Consider the following 20378-nt stretch of genomic DNA (forward strand, 5'->3'; position numbering starts at 1 on the left):
TCTTGATTGCTTTTACATTAATTTAGAGTTCAAAACTCTAAGTAGTGCATGCGATCATCAAAAAACTCTTGATATAATGAGCGGAGGTTGCTTCATGAATGAAGAACTTCTTGAAGCTTATACTTTTCTTGAAAACAAAGCGAAAAAGGTACCCTTTGGGATAACATTGAGCCGTCTAGATCATCAAAGGATCTTTGCACAAAAGCCACATCTATTTTGAGGGTAAACCCGATCACGAAATAAAAAAATTTGATAGAATCCACTAACTAAAAAGTAGATGCCCTTGCGGTTCAAGTAAAGCGATCAACTACTAAAACCGTTCATGAGCGTTGACCGGCCCTTGTGTCCTTTGTCTTAGTCGACCATCGATGCATATTGTCCTTTGTTATATGCCTCCAATACTCAACAATCGGAGGAGGTATGTGCATTCAACATTCCCAATGCACCGGAGACAACATCCGAATTTAAGCTTGGCGAAATAACCAACAAATGGGGGCTCCTCCGGGTTTTAAGCTAATCAACTCATTCGACCTACCAATAATTTTATTCCATACCTTGAAGGAAATAATCAACAATACCAACAAGGTCAATTTCAAAATAATTCTAATGCTAATTTTCAGACCAACCGCAGCGCACCTTGTTCCAGCTAATCCAAATCCCAACTATAATCAACAACTTCTAAGCAATAATCGAGAACTACTACTGTTGCCTGACTGCTGTAACCATTCACGGATAGGACAAATGAGACTTTCACGGCTTACATGAACCAACCAGTCTCAAATTTTAGCGTCTATCCACAATCACTTCAAAGAATTGGCGAAGAAAGAGTCGAGAAAGCGTGTTTTCTGCCGCAAAGCGGTTCCAAACCCTAAACCACAGCAAACCACGACCTTTGAATGACCAATGCCCACAGTACAAACACCCCCAACCAAGGTGAGGTGCATGCAATCACTACTTTTACGATCCGGAAAAACTGTAGACAATCAGATATCGTGCGCCGGATGATCAACCAAAGGAAAAAGGGGTTCCAAGGAATCTATTTCTAATAATGAACCTCTGGAAGATTCCCGATTCAATCACTGAAGTCAACACCTCGAATGTAGGAAACAAACAAGTAGACCCTTTTGCCAAATTCCGCCCTAAAGGCGCCCGTTTCTGCTTGCAGCTTGGCAAAAGAATAAACGATGACAATTTTGCTGAAATTGAGACTTTTCAAAATTTAACAATCAACTTACCTTTTCTCGATGCGCTTAAAATTATTACCAAAACATGCAAAATTTCTGAAAGATATGTGCTTGTAAAGAAAAGAAGAAACGTTCCTCAACAAAAGCGTTCCTCATTTTAACAGTTTCCTCCATTACCGAACATAATGGTGTAGTAAAATACAAGGACCCCGGTAGACGGCGGTTCCATGCACCTTAGGTGACAAATACCGCGCTACTGCTCTACTAGACCTAGGAGCTGGTGTGAACTTACTTCCATATTATTTATTTAAACAACTAGGTCTTCATGAACTTAAACCTACCACCATGACTCTACAGTTAGCGGATCGTTCCATAAAGTATCCAAAGGAATTGTGGAAAACGTCCTTGTAAAAGTCCAAGATTTCTTATCCTGTAGACTTTGTTATTTTGGATCTGAAGTTGCATGTGATTCCATTCAATCATCTTAGGGCGTCGTTTCCCTGCTTTACTAATGCTCTTATTAAGCTGTCGAGATGGTTCCATGACCATGTCCTTCGAAATCTTTTGAGGTGGTGAATGTGTTCAATTAAGTTGATGAAACAACTTCCGGCCTGACATTGATGGTGAGGAGTCAGCGGGGTTGTGACATTCATAAAGAATATTTTACAAACTCTTTTTCTGAAGATGAAGTGTACCAATTTCTTTCCTTTAGCGACTCTGGAGTTTGAGGGCGATGATTATACACAAAAGTAAATGAGTTATTAGAGTCGGTACCATTATTTTGACCCTACAACAGTGATGTCTAGTAACTTGGATGATCATCAATCTGTTTACTACATGGATGATGACCTTCCTCAAGAATCTTTAATATACCCTCCGCCCTTCGAATTAAAACCTCTTCGCCCGAGATTAAAATACGTTACAACTTGATGCGATGGTGGAGTCACCCGTTATTATTTCTTCACAATTAAGCCGACGATCGAAGCTTCGTTTAATTAATGTCATTCAACAACATCGTTCTCTTTATTGGATGGTCCCTCGATGACATTAAAGGCATTGAACCTAATGTATTGCACCCATCGATACACTGGAAGAAAATGCTAGGGCGTCGTGAACCACCGGCGTCGCTAAACCCTACCATGAAATATGTGGTCCGGAGGAAGTGTTAAAATTACTAGATCACGGGTATTATTTACCCTATTTACGATAGTGTTTGGGTGAGTCCCGCCTGCGTAGTTCCAAAGAAATCGGCATTACGATTGTCGCGAAATGATAAAGATGAATGCATTTCATTTCGATCCCAAAAATGGAGAATATGCATTGACTATCGCCAAACTTAATGCCGTCACTCGTAGGATCACTTTCCACTTCCATTCATCGATCGGATGCTCAACGCGTTTAGCCGGTCATGCCTATTCTTTGCTTTCTTGATGGTTATTAGGGTTATTTTCAGATAGTCATAGACCTGGCGATCAAGAAAAGACAACGTTCACTGTCCATTTGGTACATTTGCATATAGACAAATGCCTTTTCGCCCTTTGCAATGCACAGTACTTTTCAACTTTGCATGCTTCATATTTTTCGGTGATATGGTTGAACGGTTTATGGAGGTATTCATGGACGACTTCTCAATTTATGGAGATTCTTTTCGATAGTCGTCCCATCAAATCTTGAAAAAGTCTTTACGTTGGAAGAAGAGAAAAACCTTGTTAATTGGGAAAAATGTCATTTCATGGTTACTAAAAGGAATAGTGTTAGGACATATCGTTTCAAAGGGGCTAATCGAAGTCGACAAAGCTAAGATAGAAAAAATTGCTTCACTTCTATACCAAAAACGAGACATTATTCGCGCATTCTTAGGACCGCAGGTTTCTATAGGAGATTTATTCAAGATTTCTCAAAGGTTGCTAGACCTTTAACCAATCTCGCTTTAAAGATGCCACTTTTGATTTCGCCAGGTTGCAAACAAGCCTTTGAGGTCTTAAAACCGCATTAACTACCGCTCCCATAATTCAACCACCTGATTGGTCTAAACCTTTTGAATTAATGTGTGATGCGGCGACTATGCTATTAGAGCTGTACTAGAACAACGCCGAAGATAAGCCAGCTTGTCATTTACTATCGAAAGTAAAACCCTTTAATGAAGCTCAACGTAACTATACCACCACCGAGGAAAGAGTTTCTCGCCAGTTGTATATCGTTAGATAAGTTTCGTCCTTACCTTAGTGGGTTCTCCAACTATTATTACCGACCATCGCGACGCCGTTATCTATTAGCGAAAAAGATGCAAAACAAAGGTTGATCCAGATGGATTCTCCTTTTTGCAAGAGTTTACTCGAAATTAGAGATAAAAGGTAGCGAAAATGTGGTTGCGGACCATTTATCAAGACTTGTCCGCGATGTTGATACCGATCTTGAACCTATCTGTGATTCCTTTCGGATGAACACTTGTACTCTATTTTTTCCCTTTGGTAATGCGAGACATAGTAAATTACTTAGTTACCGAGGAAGTTCCTTTATCTTGGTCTCGAATGACCGGAAAAAGTTTTATCCATCGTGAAATTCTATTTACGGGATGATCCCTACCTCTTCAAGTATTGTTCCGACCAACTAATCCGCCCGTTGCATTCCCGGGGAACCTGGCGATGTGTTATCCTTTTGCCATGAACAATCTTGTGGTGGTCATTTTAGTGGTAAGAAAACCGCGCCAAGGTTCTACAATGTGGTTTTATTGGCCAACACCGTTTAGAGATGCACATGAGCATTGCAAGGCATGCAATGCTGCCGGCCAGTTAGGTCGCGTTACTCAACGCTAATATGATGCCCTTTAAATCCCATTCTAATTGTGGAAATCTTTGATGTATGGGGCATCGACTTCATGGGTCCATTTCCAAATTCTCATGGGCTTCCTATACATACTTGTAGCAGTTGACTATGTGTCAAAATGGATTGAGGCATTGGCATGTCGTGCTAACGATCATAAAAACGGTCGTTTTGTTTGTAAAAGAAAATATTTTCTCTCGATTTGGTGTTCCAAAAGCTATAATTAGTGACGGGGAAAACATTTCTGCAATAAAATTTTGAATCATTAGTAAAGAAATATGGAGTCCACGCAAAAGTGGCAACTCCGTATCATCCTCGAAACCGAGTGGTCAAGTAGAAGTCTCTAATCGAGAAATAAAATCCATTTTGGAAAAAGCTGTCAATCCATCTAGGAAAGACTGCCCTTCTCTGATTATCGATGCCTTGTGGGCATCTGAGAACAGCTTTTAAGACACCTATAGGGATGTCTCCGTGATCGCCTCGCTTTTGGAAAACCACGGCTATCTGCGGTTGAACTTGAGCACCGCGGCTCTCATGGGCCATCAAAAGCCTAAATTATAACACTAACGTGGCGGGCAAAAAAAAGAGAAAATGCGGTTAAATGAGCTTGAGGAAATTGAGGTGATGCCTATGATCTCTGAAATCCTATAAAGCCAACATGAAAAGAGTGCATGACAAGCACATATTAAGAAAAGAGTTCAAAGTCGGTCAAAAAGTTTTGATGTACAACTCAAGATTACACATTTTTCGGGGAAAATTAAAAACTTCGATGGTGCCGGTCCTTTCCATTTGTCTCTGTCACACCTTATGGGGCTATCTCGTGAAAAACGTAAATGATGGTAGCGAATTTCAAGTAAATGGCGGCGCCTTAAACATTATCATGAGTTAAGCTCTCCGGATGTCGAAGAGACTCTTCTCAATGATCCAAGTCTACCACCGGACTAATAGATTATTTGGTGTACTTCTTTCCATGTATTTAAACAGGAAAAGTATGCCATTAGGTAGGCACGGGCCCTCTTCTATTTTCTTTTCTAAAATTCCCTAGAGTGTGTGGTTGCAAGCGCCGGAACCTTAGTCCACAAAAACTCTAATTCAGAACTGAGTATAAATGTCTTCTGATAATCGAGCAAACGTGCCTCCAGGAAAAACAATGGGTACCAAAAATTTCAACTCCTTCTTTCTCCTCCCTTTTCTATTCTCTTCCTCATGAACTCCAACTCATCATTTGGTCCAAATCTCACCCATCTCGAATTGGTAATGGTCGTAGTACTTTTGCTCGAAAGCGACGAGCGAAAAGGATGGGGTGGTGTATGAACTGTCAAACTCCTTTCTGTCCAGGTCTTGATCTTTTATCCGAGATGAGCCGGTATAAGGTATATTATTGTCTGACACCAGCTCAACAGGGATAAACTTAGATAAATCCCGTTGCTCCCACAGGTTGGGATTCGTTTTGAGGATCGGCGTTAAAAAGACTCACATTAAATCTTGAGGATCCGCGTTAAAAAGACTCACTTTCGTCTTGAGGATCTGGCGTTAAAAGACTCCACATGTATATACTTTTGTTTTGTTTTATTAGGCACCCAAAGATGGTGCCCAAAGAGAGTCGTGATATGCACCCATCGAACATTTCCTGGTTAGATGCGGGCAATGGATTCCACCAGGTGACCAATTCAGTTTTTCTATGTGGATCATTTTGGGCGGTTTGAGGCTATACCATATGTACTAAGGGGTAATATTATTATTAGACCATTGCACATTGGTCGGGGATGGTACCGCCCGAACCCTAGGCCCCCAAAACATAAAGGATAAAGCCGCAGTCTGGTTTGGATTGGGTTAAGCCAGGCCGACATGAAAGTTGCTGAGTTAAAGCTGTTTGTGATGTGTTGTTTTATTTGGATTTCGGTGTTGTTGACACGTTCTTCGACTTGTACATTTGTATATAAAGGATAAATAAATAAAACCAAAGATTGTTAAAAAAAAAAAAAAAAAATGTTTGAATGTGATTTTCATATTCTAGTGGATGGCATTTTAATATTGATCGTTTGATATCTCATCCGTTAAATTCGGAGTTGAAACGAATCAATTTCCACGTTTGAAATTTCGAACTTTTCGGACATAAGAGGAATTTCTGTAATTCATTTGTACTTGGGCCAAAATTTTGACCCGACCCAAAACCCAAGATCCGGGTACAAAGCCCGCTACACCCACCTCGTCCACCCTCACTTCTTCTTCCACAAAACGGATCTTGGTCCTCTCCATCCACTTCAACCTTCGTAGCGGCATACCAAAGAATTTTATTACAGACGCCGCCAAACTCCACCAACCTCTCAACCCCTTCCTCCAACACCACCTCCTCCACCTCCTCTTGCTATTTTGCACCATCAAAATTTAAATTATACCGCTATGGCAGCAAGGCGAAATTAATTACGAGAAATTTCACAAATCTCTATAATTCCCGGATGTTTCACCCATTTTTGATGAGAAAATTGAAAGTAGAGAGTGGGAATATCTATTGCATCGAATCCCAGCTCAATATTCCGAAGAATTGGTGTTGAAATTTTATTTGATGTTTGACACGCTTCGAGGGGAGTACAACATCGCTCGAATCAAGCGTGTACCAAAGATTCGGCCGGATGTAACCAATTAGCCGTCACTTTCGATGGTTGGCGCAACGCGTCATTGGAACTTCAAAGACGTCCTGGCGTGAACAAGACTTTCTTGCACCTCTTGTGGATCCTACAGAGAGGAAGCACACTTTCGTATGGTCCATTTCCTGGGCCATATTCTTACGACCAGCGTCAAATAGGTCAGCTCCTTTGCGTATTTTGTTACTCGACTTATGCTTAACTTAGGGTTCCAAATATATACCTTTCATTGAAACAAGGTCTTTCGAGAATTTTGGAATTTTTGAGACTTGTGTTTTAGACCATTGGGACCCAAGAGCTAGAGATGACATTGAGCATTATAACGCACCTCCTCCTCCGCCTTCACCACCGGACTGTTTTTAATGAAGATACCATCGCGGCCGAATCAATACTCCTATGGATGCCTTGAGGAACATGAATTCTAGTATGCGCAGGATGTTTCTTCGCCAGAAGAGATGATTACTTCCCCGAATGAATTCCAAAGAAGAAATGAGAAATCGCCAAGGCCAATTACAGAGAATGATGATGGCTAATCAGCGGCAATTCCAAGATCGGTTACTTTCTAGATCTATAGGCCACATTCCTGCCTTGAATCCTCAAATGAAGTTCGTCATGGCGAAGACGAAAACCTGTTTCATCTTCTCGCTAACCCGAGGATTCCCAAGAGTCGTTTATTTTCTTTGGTTTAGAAATGACTATGTCATTTATTTCCCTAATGCATTGCATTTTATTTTTAGTGCTAAATTATTATATATCGGTTGATTTCTCATAATTTTGTATCTCCGTGACGGTTTAAATGATAAATTATTTATGTTATGCGAATATAGTACTTTCAAAAATATGAGTTTGCTCCTTGATTCATTGGGCCTACTCTCACAAGCCCAACGGTCGAACCAACGGACTGATCCAAACGGTCACATGCCCAACGGTCGAAATAAAGTTATAAATACAACTCTCCTTTCCTCCTCTTTCACTCATTCCTTCTCTCAATCTTCACAACTTCTTCTTCACAAATTTTCAATTTCTTGACAATAATGAATAAACTAGAGCAATGGGAAAGGAGGAGCAACGCTTGAATGGGCTATCACATTAATCGTTGATAACAGTGTTTATCATTATTCTCTTGTCACTCATGCATAACTTGATCCGTAACATCTAGATCTATGTAACCGCCCTTTTTCTGATTTTCATTTTGTATATTAGTATGGTGTGTTAAATAATTCTCACACATTTGTAATGGGTTACGTATTAAATGGAGAAGTTCCGTATTAATTAGTTGTGTATATTAGTTGTTTTTCCTCTAATAAATATATATATATATATATATATATATATATATATATATATATATATATATATATATATATATATATATATAAAAATAAAAAAAAAAATAATAAAAATAAAAATAAAAAATATATATATATAAATAATAATAATAATAATAATAATAATAAGTAACAAAGAAAGGCCATCCAAAACTCACCGAAATAATTAATGGATACATATAGGGTTCAAAGAAAATCGCGCACGCTACAAGGTACACATAACACTTGTCACACATACAGCTCGATTATTCTATCCATATTCTATTACTGAGCTATGATCATCATTTCTGAAATTACGTGTAAGTTTAACTACCCTGTGAAACTTTCCTCCGTATTTTCTAATCATTAAACCATCTCATTAATTGTATCTCGATATCCTACATGACAAAGACTTCTTGTGGATCCCCATGATGTTTGTTCATAATCACATGGGTCATTAAATACACTTGGACTCCGTGATTGGTATAGCCTCATAGATTGCCTATAAATCTCTTCTTTTTAAGCCATTCTTATTCATACATTTTCACTATCCTTCCTCAAGAATGGCTCAACCAAGAAAAAAATAACGGTAGAGAAAGACTACCTAAAAAACTTTCGAAGAAGGCCGGTTTTCTCCTTATTTTGACAATCAAATCATACGTCGAGGATGGACGCGCCTTCTATATCATTCAAAGAGCTAGTTATTCCCGAATTGGTTTTGATGTTCTACCAATTTAGCGGTTATGAAGATGGAAAATTCTACTTCAATGCCTATGGACAACGTTTGGAATTGAATAAGGAAATGATCTCCCTACATACTTCAAATCCCACTAAAACCCAGAGTCCCTTTGTTCAAGAGTCATCATTCGATTCCGCAAAAAAAACTTTATCATGAGCTACCAGATCTCATGGCGATGTCGAACATACACATCACATGGTTCTTCAACGCTCTTTTGAAACAGAATCAACGTGTTGTGCTCCACCGGGTTGGGACATAATGTGGTAGGTACATCACACCAATCTGAGTCACAAAGCCTCAACTTCACCTACTTTGGATTTTGCAAACTCAAAGAGATGACTTTTGTCCGATCCAACACCTCCGCACGTAATCACCAAGAAAACAAAACGGGTCGCCAGCTTCTACCCACTTTGGTTACGCAGATTATGATGCGTTGGGGTTATCCAATAATATCTCCCCGAGACACCCCTTCAAGGAGCATATATAAAGGTACTTCAAACCGACTACTCCATTGGTTTTGGACCCCGATATACTCGATAGATGAGTAGAACACCTCAAGCTCAAATTGACCATTTATTTGATGAAAATGCCATCTTTGAATATTATTAATCCCATGGAAGGCATTAAACTTCTTCATCGGGGTTTGAGGGAACTACACGCCATCGTCGAATATCATCATCACAACTCTTCGGATTTCCAAGATCGACAAACAACGCATGATGTTGAACGGGACGAGATCTTGGAGAATCATTCTCAATTCTTGCAAAATCATGCTCTCCTAATGGAAAATCAAACTGTACTCTCTGCCGGCCGGGGGACATTCGGATGCAGCTCGGCCAACAAATAGAAGACCTAAATGCAGTGCAAAATATGCATCTCCTAGATCAATATCGAAATCCATGATATTACTAAAGTCAATAAGTATATAATCATATATGTTATTACGCTTTCCGTCGTACTATGTATTTTATCTTATCTTTTTTTGTTTTATTTTGTATGAAATGCTTAGTAGGATTGTCATCATTTCCATTGTGACTAATATAATTTTAACATGTGCTTCTGAGGGTCTATTTTCTTACATACTCATTTTTCCATCCAGGTTGCCGTACCTAGTTCATTACTTCATCCACCATGGCATCTTCATCAAACACAAATCTTCATCATCCATGGTCCCTCCCAAACTCATTCCGAAAGCAATCCTTTTCGATCTATGATGGATTCCAATGCCTATGGCCATCTCTTCCATGATTACATCACAAACATTGGGTGGTCTTCCCTAATTCTTCAACCGACCAAACTTATTCTCCTAGTTTGGCTGCATACTTTTATGCTAATATGGATGACACACCAGCATTCAACCATCGCATGGTTTCTACTTAGACGGGTTCACAATCCGAAGTTGGTGACACACCTCATATCTTTTCTCTCAACAACAACTTGGTCTATCTTTGGACCTTCCATACCACTTAACCCACTGCATCTTGGCGATACATCTTTCATAATTCTTACTGTTCCTTTCAGTGGCCAAGCGTTTCGCGACTCTTATGGTGATGGTCTTGAGATCAAACGGGAAGGAGATGGCCATGTGCCATGGCGCAACATCACCATTCCATTAGCAAGCATGACCATGAACATGGGGACTGCCATGTTATTTGTACTCCTAAACATTATGGGAGATTGGCATTTTTTCTCTGCCAATGAGGTCAGCTTATGTTGTATTGTTTTGCACTAGCTTCGGTCATGCATTATTTAACATTTTAGGTTGTGTTGTCTCCAGCCTGAAACGAGCTCGCACTTTTCAGGATAAGTATATACTTTTACCAGTCACCGCTTGCCGAATCATGAAGACACATTTCCCACAGTTTGCAGCTACTTTTCATGACTGGGTCAAGGTGGATTCCATGTGCCCAAAGAAACGTAATCATTCGCTCATTGAGGTTTCAATTAATGGAAGCGCGTCGCCGATACCTGAGGCATGTTTGATGTTACCCAAAGGACGAAAAGATGAAGACCAATTTGAGGGAATCCGGAGACAAAGAATGGGCCGAAATCTGGCAGACTATTATCTATTGGCGTGATGCTAAGGAAATGCATTTCCTTAAAGAGGACGCCAGACCTTCACGTCCTGCTGGATGGTAAACTTGGATTTTCCATTGTACATATATCTAGCTAAACCTTCTATTTGGTGTGCTATTGTTTTTCATGTTTCGTACGCTATGGTTCATTATATCGTGTGCTATGTTTAGTGTGTTATTGAACATTTTCTTGTTCTTTCTGAATAATATATTATGATCTCCAACCTCTCTGTTCCAGCAAATCTAGCCCCTAATTTTGCTTCTTCGTTCTCGGTACTTTCTCTCTTTAATTATTGATCCTTCGAGGACTAAGCATCATTCTGTTTGGGGGTGCTTTAAACCTGTAGCAAAAATTAGGCATCTTGTAGCCTATATATAGTTTTTATTTTCATATTAATAATTGTACTTAGTGACAAAGTCTTGTTTCCTTTTCAATGATGAAAATTGTCTAGAAATCTCACATTAGTATCCTAATTAGGATTTGTTTTTAAAAACTTTAGATAATAATTATGCAATAGTTTATACATCTTTTCATGAATATTCATGTACCGAGTATCATTGATTGTACATAGCGGTAAGTTTAACGAACCAACGGTTAGTTACTTAAACTATAAATCCTGAGAATCTAACCAAAAGCCTTGATATGAGTGATTTGTGTGTGATGACAACGGAGGAGTAGTTTTTCCGATTAGAGAAAATTACGATCTACTTACTTGATCACCACCCAACCCTAGGCGAGAATTTAGGCCTTCTTTGGATCGACATAGCTAAAAATTCTTACTGCTACAAATATTACCGCTAGTCACTCCAATCGAACCTTTCATCAAACCTTTCACTTTCACCACAAAAAATTCCTTACCCATCTATTAAACCAAATAAAAGAACCTACCTAAGTGATGAGTATGAGAAATAGGATGAAATGTGGAAAGAATAAAGAAAAAGATTTTGTCCCAAATATAAGCCGGTTACTTGCTTGAAAAAGGAAAATAGAATCATGTTCTTAAGCCTTATATAAAATTTTCAAAAAAAAAAATAAAAATATATATATATATATATATATATATATATATATATATATATATATATATATATATATATATATATATCCTTAGTATCCGAGGCTTAAGAACAAGGTTGGAAAAACTCAGTTAGAAGAAGGAAAGGAAACAAGGATTTCTCTAGTGTAAATATATGAAGACCCTATTCTCTCATACTCGTAAATTTTGATTATCCATTTCCATATTCTTGTACACTATCACCTAAGCCCCACAATACCTAATAAAGACCTCTAGCTCAATTAGGAGTAGGGTGGTGTGATAATAAGTAGTAGACGTGATTAATCGACATCGGCTCCTCTGACTGTCATTGAGATGTAAGGAAACGTGTGCCCACCGCATTACCGGAGTTAACAAAACCCGAGTGGAAAAATTTTTGAGTGAACTTGTGTTTCGACACATACCTGTGAGAACCCATTTAGGCAAAAAAAAAAAGGGATCCGGGAAAAAAAAAAAAACTCGCTAGTATATTTCAATGAAAAGTTCACTGCATGAATAATCATATGTAGATGTTTTAATTATTGAATACATATTAACTTGAGTTTCAAAGAAATAAATCCTCATTCCCTCGCTAAGGAGATGTATGGATATCCGAGATTAATTTAGGAAACGAAGTTTAAATTATTTGAGTCGTTGTAGTATAAATGAAGTTTGTGAAAGATCTTTTCCGGAAAACTCTCACGAGGTTATAACTCGTCCACTAGGGAATTCCTAGTGGTTTAAGGCCTTGTTGCATATGGTCAATGCAACCGCAAGCTCTGTAAACGAGAATTAGTTTAGACTACACATATTTTTGGCCACTTATCTATTTTAGTGTCTCTTCTTTTGCTTCGGACAAAGCAAAGTGCTTGTTTAAGGGGTAATGTGATAAGCACCCAAAAGTGTATTATGAAACCCCATTGAGACATATAAATTTGGTTCATTATGTGTTTAATAATCATGAAATAAATATGTTTTCATACTTTTGCGTATTTTTGGCAAGAAACATGGAAATATTGGTTAAACCTGAAATAAAGCACGAGGAACGGCGTATATATGAATTCTCCCAAATCCACGTAGAAGCATCAAACTTCCAAAGCTCCTACCTCTCGAACCAGGACTCCGAATGCGACAAGAGAGCTGCTCAGACAATCAGGGCGATGAACTCTACGCATTGGCGGGAAGTTGTAAAACTGCCCAAAATACCGGATCGCCATCGGATCGCACATGGACCCACTATGCGGGGCCACAAGATTGGATGAGTCATCAATCATGGAGCATGTCAAGACAAAGATAACAAATTATTGGTGCAAAGTTGACACCTTGCATGTAATAAATTAGATTAGGTGTTAATAGTGAGAAAAAGGCAAGGTGTCACTTTGTTTTAATGTGGTAGATAAAAATGAATCAATGTGGTTTGATAATTCACGTGGGAGGAAATGAGATTTCTCTCAAATGGAGAAGAAATTAGACAAGGGTGGGGGACACTCCATTTACTCCCTTGACTTATTTTCCTCACATGGCATTATTTTAGTTCCTTAGTGAAAATGAGAAGGAAGTTTTTGTTTTTATTAAAAAAAAACTTGTAATAGTTTTAATGGAGGAACACTTGTTCTTCTAAGAAATATAGAAGTGAGTTTGGTTGTGGATATTTCTTCTCTCTCTCTCTCTTTCTCTTTTGTGTTTTTATTAGTTCATAAGTCCTTGTCCCAAGGATCATGAACTAACTTCCCTTTTGGGGAGTTAGTCTAACTCATGTGAGGGTAAACCAATTGTTGGTTTGGTAGGTTTAGGAAGAACAACTAACTCTACATCCTACCCCAAAATGGTAGTTGGTGTAGAGTTTAGTTAGAAATCAAGCAATGAGCTTAGAGATAAGTCATTGTTTGGTTTCACTTGCTAGCATGTATGAGCTCTTTAGTGAGCCATGCATGCTAGGGATCAATCTATTTTTCCGTTAGGGACTTGTCTATGAGTCTAGGAAGAATCAAAACCTATTTCAAATCAACACTAATGATAGTTTCACATGAGGAGGATTAACTCTCCAATTTCTCTTTCAAATTTCTATTTCGGTATTTAGTGCATGTTTTCATTGTTAATGTTTTATTTAATGTTTGTGTAGGAAGGAAAAATCTAACATTTATATTATATCCTTACTCCTTAATTTCCCTTTATTGTAACATCTAATTTTTAGTTGTTCTAAGCTTTAGGTTAGTTCGAATCTTTATTCAAACTCTACGAAACGAAGATCGTGAGTAAGGAATCTTGATTGCTTTTACATTAATTTAGAGAGTTCAAAACTCTAAGTAGTGTTCTCCAAGCATATATCAGCAATAACTATATATAGATAAAAAGCAAATGATATATGTAAACCCAAAATTTCAATTTCAGAATCCACAAGAAATTGGTAGAATGATTACTCACAATTTTCAAGAGGTACTTAATTGTTTAAGTGGTGTCTAACATATACAAGTAGAAATAATATAAGCATGCCATACGGTTATATATACAAACATGTAAACACTTCATAGCAATTAGCATCCTGCAGACTATCAACAAATAAGTAAACCAACACATGAAAATGTATATCTAGCAAAAGTAAACCTTGCGAAAGTAACAATATACAATATATGATTTTTCATTGAATTAATACATTTTTATATCCAAGCCCCATAAAATAAATAACCACTATTAAACTATAATATACTCAAGCAATTAAACTTAAAGAGAAAATAAGTTTTAGACGACTCACACCGGATTAATCGAAAAGCAAAAACGTTTGTTTACGTAACAAACTAGAAATCCGGCGAACTCGAAAACTGGCGTTAAGATAGTTTTCCTCCTTCGAAACCTTTTCTTTACTACTCTCAACTCTCAAGGCAGTAGCACTCTATCTCTCTCTTTTCACTCTTTACGTCACGTCTCTTTTTGTTTTCTTAACTTTTTTTTTTTTTTTTTTTTTTTTTTTTTTATTTTTTTTAAACCCCTGAAAATATCCAAAGAGGGAGCAAAAGAGGGTTTGGTTGTAACTAAACCCCTTTTCTCTCTCCCCACATTTTCTCTCTCTTCTTTTATCTTTATCTTCTTTTATTATTATTATTACTTAATTTTATAAATATTTAATTAAAAAGGGGAATAAAAATAAGGGTGTTATAAATCTATTGTTGATTCAATCGCTATCATTAGGTATGAACTATAATATAATAAAAGTTGGTAAAAGAGAGTGAATATTTGAGTGGCAAGTTTATCCAATTAGAGAGTTTTAACTTTCAAGGAGACAATGGTGAGTTTATTATGCTAATGGGGGAGGTGGAAGAATAGAGTAGTATAATGAATAACAAGGAGAGAATATTAGCATTCTAAAATTATTGTTTAATGGTACCAAAACATAAAATTGTACACCCTAATTAGCAGCTAATTTTATGTCAATTTTGAGTTGGCTATTGTATTTAGGGTCAAATACCAATTACATGAAATATGCATCATAATTAGAGCATACAATTGGAATTAGAACAAATTTAGGCCCTTTATTAAATACCAAAGTATTATCTCAAAATTAGGGTTTGGCCCCCAAACTTTAACGTACTGTAAATTAGGATTTGGTCCTAAGGGTAAATGTGTCAATATATAAAATATGGATGGGCAACCGTCAATTTTGGACCAAATGTAAATAAATGATCAATTGGTGACCAACTGCAAATTATCCAATTAAAAAGTGGCCTAAAAGCTAAGTAGCCCAAGAATGTATAACTATTCAGATAGAACGTTTATGTAAATTCAATTCGATAACCAAACATACACATCGTTTTAATTGAATGCAAGTTTTAATTAGCAATTAATGAAACTTAACATACGTTAAAAAAGGAAATTAAAAGGCTCGACTCTTCCTTCCCAAGCAACCTTCATTCTCTCTTCTACTCAATTATATCTCTTTATTGATTCTTCACCTCTAAATCAGGTTTGAAATATGTTATCTTGACAAAGTCGTGACAAGATCTTCTTCTTCACAAGAGACCTTTAAAAGCATGATACACCATCTTTTCAGTAGGTTTATATCAAATACCTTGCTCTCGAATTATGTTCTAATTAGCTTGAGCAAGTCCCATGTCTAACTCATAGCACACTTGGTTCACAACTTCACTCAAATAATCACAAGAAACTTAATGAGTGATCAACTCCTAAATGTGCGCTTTATTACCTATATATTGCTGCATTACAGCCTTTCTTACGTTTAACGAAAAGACAACTCATAGCTTTTATTGCCTTTTTCAGGTTATGGAGTATTTCAAACCATTTATCCTAAAAACTGCATCTTAACACCAAAAGGAGCCTTAATCATGCTTATTATGAAGACCAGAAGGTGCTATGGAAAAGTGCTGAAAAAGTCAAAGTCAACGATCAAAGTCAAAGGTCAAACCTTCAACTCAGAAGACCAGAGATGGAGGCCCTTATCTCAAAATATGATATTCTCCCAAAACTTATTTTGGTCAAGAAGAAATCAAAAAGCAAAAGCAAAAGTGAAGTGTGAGGTGTCTCATTTGTAATAGAGACAGGCAAATCTGTAAAAAGCAAAAGTAGGGGTATATAATCCAAAAGTTAGGAAGAGAGAAAACATTCATTGTTTTAGGGTCCAAACCATTTGGTTTGTTTAATTTCTTGTCTAGTTTTTCAATTCAAGTCCTTTATTTTATTGTTTTTCATTTCATTTTAATTAAAACTTGTTATTTTACTTGTTCTTATTTCAATCTTTGATCTTATCTTATTGTTCTTATTTCAATCTTCAACCAATCTTTCTTTCAATGTTTTTATGTCATTTCAATATCAACAACTAAAGCTTTCATGTTTTTATTAGCTTAAAACCAATCTAATCTATACCAATAGTCTACCTTTCTTCTTCACAACTCCCACACTCAAATTCTAAACAATTTAGAATGAACCTAACTTCTTACAAACTCTTTTGAAGTTACCACTACTAACTAAAACTTCAATGAGCAAAGGGTTTTGTTGGAAGTTTTACACTACACTTACTTTAAATTCACTTTCAAATTACAATTAACAATTTAATTCTAAATTTGCTTAGAGAAGATATAAGAGAGAAATATATGGAGGATTAATTCCACTCATGCAATAAACAACTACCAATTCTAAGGACTTCACCACTACATCTCGATCCCTAACATGATGAACTCATTTATGAGAACACCTTATTAGCATGAGGGATGGAAGTGATATTTCATCTATGAAATATCCTTTCAATCCCTAGTCTTACTCTACACCAGGCGTCCAAATATTGAGGACTAATTCTACGAGGAAGTCGCACACGACTCTTTTCAGTGTCACCTGGGTCGCGCACGTGACTCGACCTTGAGGTCCAAACTCTAAACTTGGTCGTACTCTGTCATATTGTGACAGGATGCAAACTAAAACTTATGTATCCTAATTAAATGCCTCAGGCCACTAGAAATGGAACTTAATTGTTCCTCACATGAGCTTCATTAACCCTCCACAAGGGAGGGTTTAGCTCATGATCATAGGAATCACAACTAAGCTAGCTAAACTAAGAGAAGAAAAAGAAGTAAGAGAGGAAGAAGAAATAGAAGAATGAGAGATTTTTTTTTTTTTCAATAAGTTATGGGGTTAAGGCAAACCCCTACCTGTTGATTAAACTTCAAAGAGTTACATACCTCCCTAAGAGTATGATCATTGGAGGGAGGATCCTTCCAATCATGAAACACTAGGCTATAACCTTACAATCATGAAAATACATCAACATAACACCAACGTGGGTGTACAGGCAAGACTAACAACACGTAACCATCTATCGTTTGCCACCAAATAAAAGCTTATCCCTCAAGGTCGGATGGTTCGTTCTTAAATGTTTTTGTGCATGCTCAAAATCATAGAAAAACGTCCCGCATTCACAGCAAGCATATGTTAAACCAAGAGTGTCATCCCAAATCTCCTTAATGTATCCATCAAGGTTCTTACCTTTATATTTTGCCTTGGATGCTTGCTTCATCATAGCTAAGGTAGGACTGATTTCACCAGGTGAACGTCCCTTGACCACACTTGGAGGTTCCTAGTAGCTCTTTTTGGCCTACTCACCGTAGTCCATTCATCGACTTGAGCTGAATTTTTTTTATTCTTTTTGCCTCTTGTCTCTATTCTAATTTTCCTTATCTGAATAGGTGTCTTATATGCTTCTTTCACCACCTTTGCAGTGGTATCCACAAAGAAGCATGCATCTGACAGGTGATCCTTGAGTTCTTCTTGTTCAGCTACAAGTCCCTCATACATCCCTCTCTCTCTACTATGCAACTGAACCTTAACAGGTTGCTCTTCAATGACAAGTTCTCCTTGACTCCACTAGTTGCAACTAGTTCTACTTGGGGCGTTGCATCCATATCTTTATAGAGCATTAAGTGCATTCCTTTGTCCATGTCAAAGTTAATGTCATAGATGTCATTACCTTGCATGCCTTTAACAGAGTTGACATCAGTGTCACCAGTAATAGTATTGACATTGATGTTAGTATTGCTCATGAGAACCTCAAAAGTATTACCATTACAAAGTGAAACCACTTTGTCCCTCCCAATACTGCTTAGAAGTGGTTGTGATTTAGCTGGTGTAGTTCTCCAATCAGTAGTAGCCATATCTTCATCTAGAGGAGCAGCCACAGTATTAACACCAACTACACATATTTGTTGTGCATCTGTAACATTATTAACAATGGTCTGAGCTATAGGGACTTGTAGATCATCAACCACAAAAATAGGTAAGCTTCCCATCTCAATAAGGTTAACCACATTGTCACCACCAGAGCCAGCTCCACCTTGCACATTTGTTGTTTTCTTTGGAGTCCACCTTTGCTTATGTTTTGGTTGCTTCTTCTGTAAGTGTTGGTTTTTCTCACCCTTACTTGTATCACCCTGCTGCTTTGGACACTTAGCATCACTGTGTCCAAATGTATTGCATATTTGACATTTTTTAGGCACCCAATTATAATCCAAAGCTATATCAACTTGCACTCCTTTACCCAAATCCACCCTAGTTGAGCTTGGGAAGGAGAAATCAGTATCAACAACTACACAAGCTCTTGCATAACTCAATCGTTCCCTTTTTGATGTAGCAACATCCATGCATCCACCAAGTATGCTTCCTACAAACTCAATCCTCTTTTTCGTCCATAGTAGTTTAGGCAAATCCATTTTAACCCAAACGGAAAGGGATCGAATCTTGCTGCATTGTTGTTCAACTGATTCAGACCAAGGCCGAACAACTAAGACTCTACTAGCTATGAATAATGACCCCAATTCAATAACTAGTTGTCGATCTTCCTCGTTCACAAATTTGAAATAAAACAAATCTTTGTCTGCCACCATTTCAAAGCTACCCTTAATCTTCCATTTGGAGAATGCTCCATTAATGACTTACAAACTCTCAAAACTAAAAACATGGAATGAATTCTACTTGCAATAATTCATAATTGAATGAATGAGTGCCAAACATAATTGCTCTCATCCATTCATTAAAAATAATCAATTTAGTGTTCCACTTATACATTTTAGTACACTACTTTATTTTGACATCAATTAGTGCTCAAATAATAGAGCACCAACTAAGTGATGGACCCACATTCTTTGATTAGTGCCATGTTGATTTCCTCCTTTTTTCCTAGGGGTGCGGTATTGGCACCCCACTTTATGGGATTGGCACCCATTTGGCAAAAAGTAAAACAATAATGGTTATTGCTTATATGTCTTTTTACACCTCACATGCCCAATAGTTCTACGGTATCAGGTTGCTGCGAGATCTCATATCCCATGGTAGGCAGTTGTCGCGAGATCGCACAATCCATGGTATCGGGTTGCCGTGAGATCCCATATCCCACGGCAGGCAGTTGACGCGGAACATTTTTTTTGTGTTTTTTGTTTTTTTTTTCACTTCAAATTTTGCGTATTGAACACACACGACATATAGATATCTCATTTTATTCTTTAAAGTTTCTTTATACACTCCAAAAACAACACCAAAACCATGAAAAAAAAAATATACAATCAAGACATAATTTTGCTATCTCGCGGCAAATATTTTTATATGCTATAAGAAAAATTTGTGATCAAATTAATGAAGAAGAGTTTTGATAATTAACACAATCAAAAACTCCACTTTAATAAACACAACTATTTCGCGGCAACTAACTTTTTTTTACGATAGCTATTAAAAAAATGGTGAACTAGTCTTACCCCCTACTAGATGAGCCAATTAGGATTTCCCCCCACTAGATGCTAAATTAGGGTCTCCTCCCAAATACACACAAAAAAAATTGGTCAACCCAATTTGATTTTTTTTTTTTTTTTTTTTATTAATTTCCCATCTAGTGGGGGAGGGGTAATATTGGTTAACCCTTAAAAAAAATTTAAAAGAAAAAAAGACCCACGGCAACCACCTTCTGTGGGATATGGGATCTCGCAGTAACCCGATGTCATGGATTGTGTGATCTCACGGCAACTTCTTGGCATGACTGTTTTTTATGTGATTAATGGAAGGGTGCTAGTACTTTTGAATTGG

This window comes from Coptis chinensis, chromosome 2 (assembly GCF_015680905.1).
Source record: "Coptis chinensis isolate HL-2020 chromosome 2, ASM1568090v1, whole genome shotgun sequence".
Lineage (NCBI taxonomy): Eukaryota > Viridiplantae > Streptophyta > Magnoliopsida > Ranunculales > Ranunculaceae > Coptis > Coptis chinensis.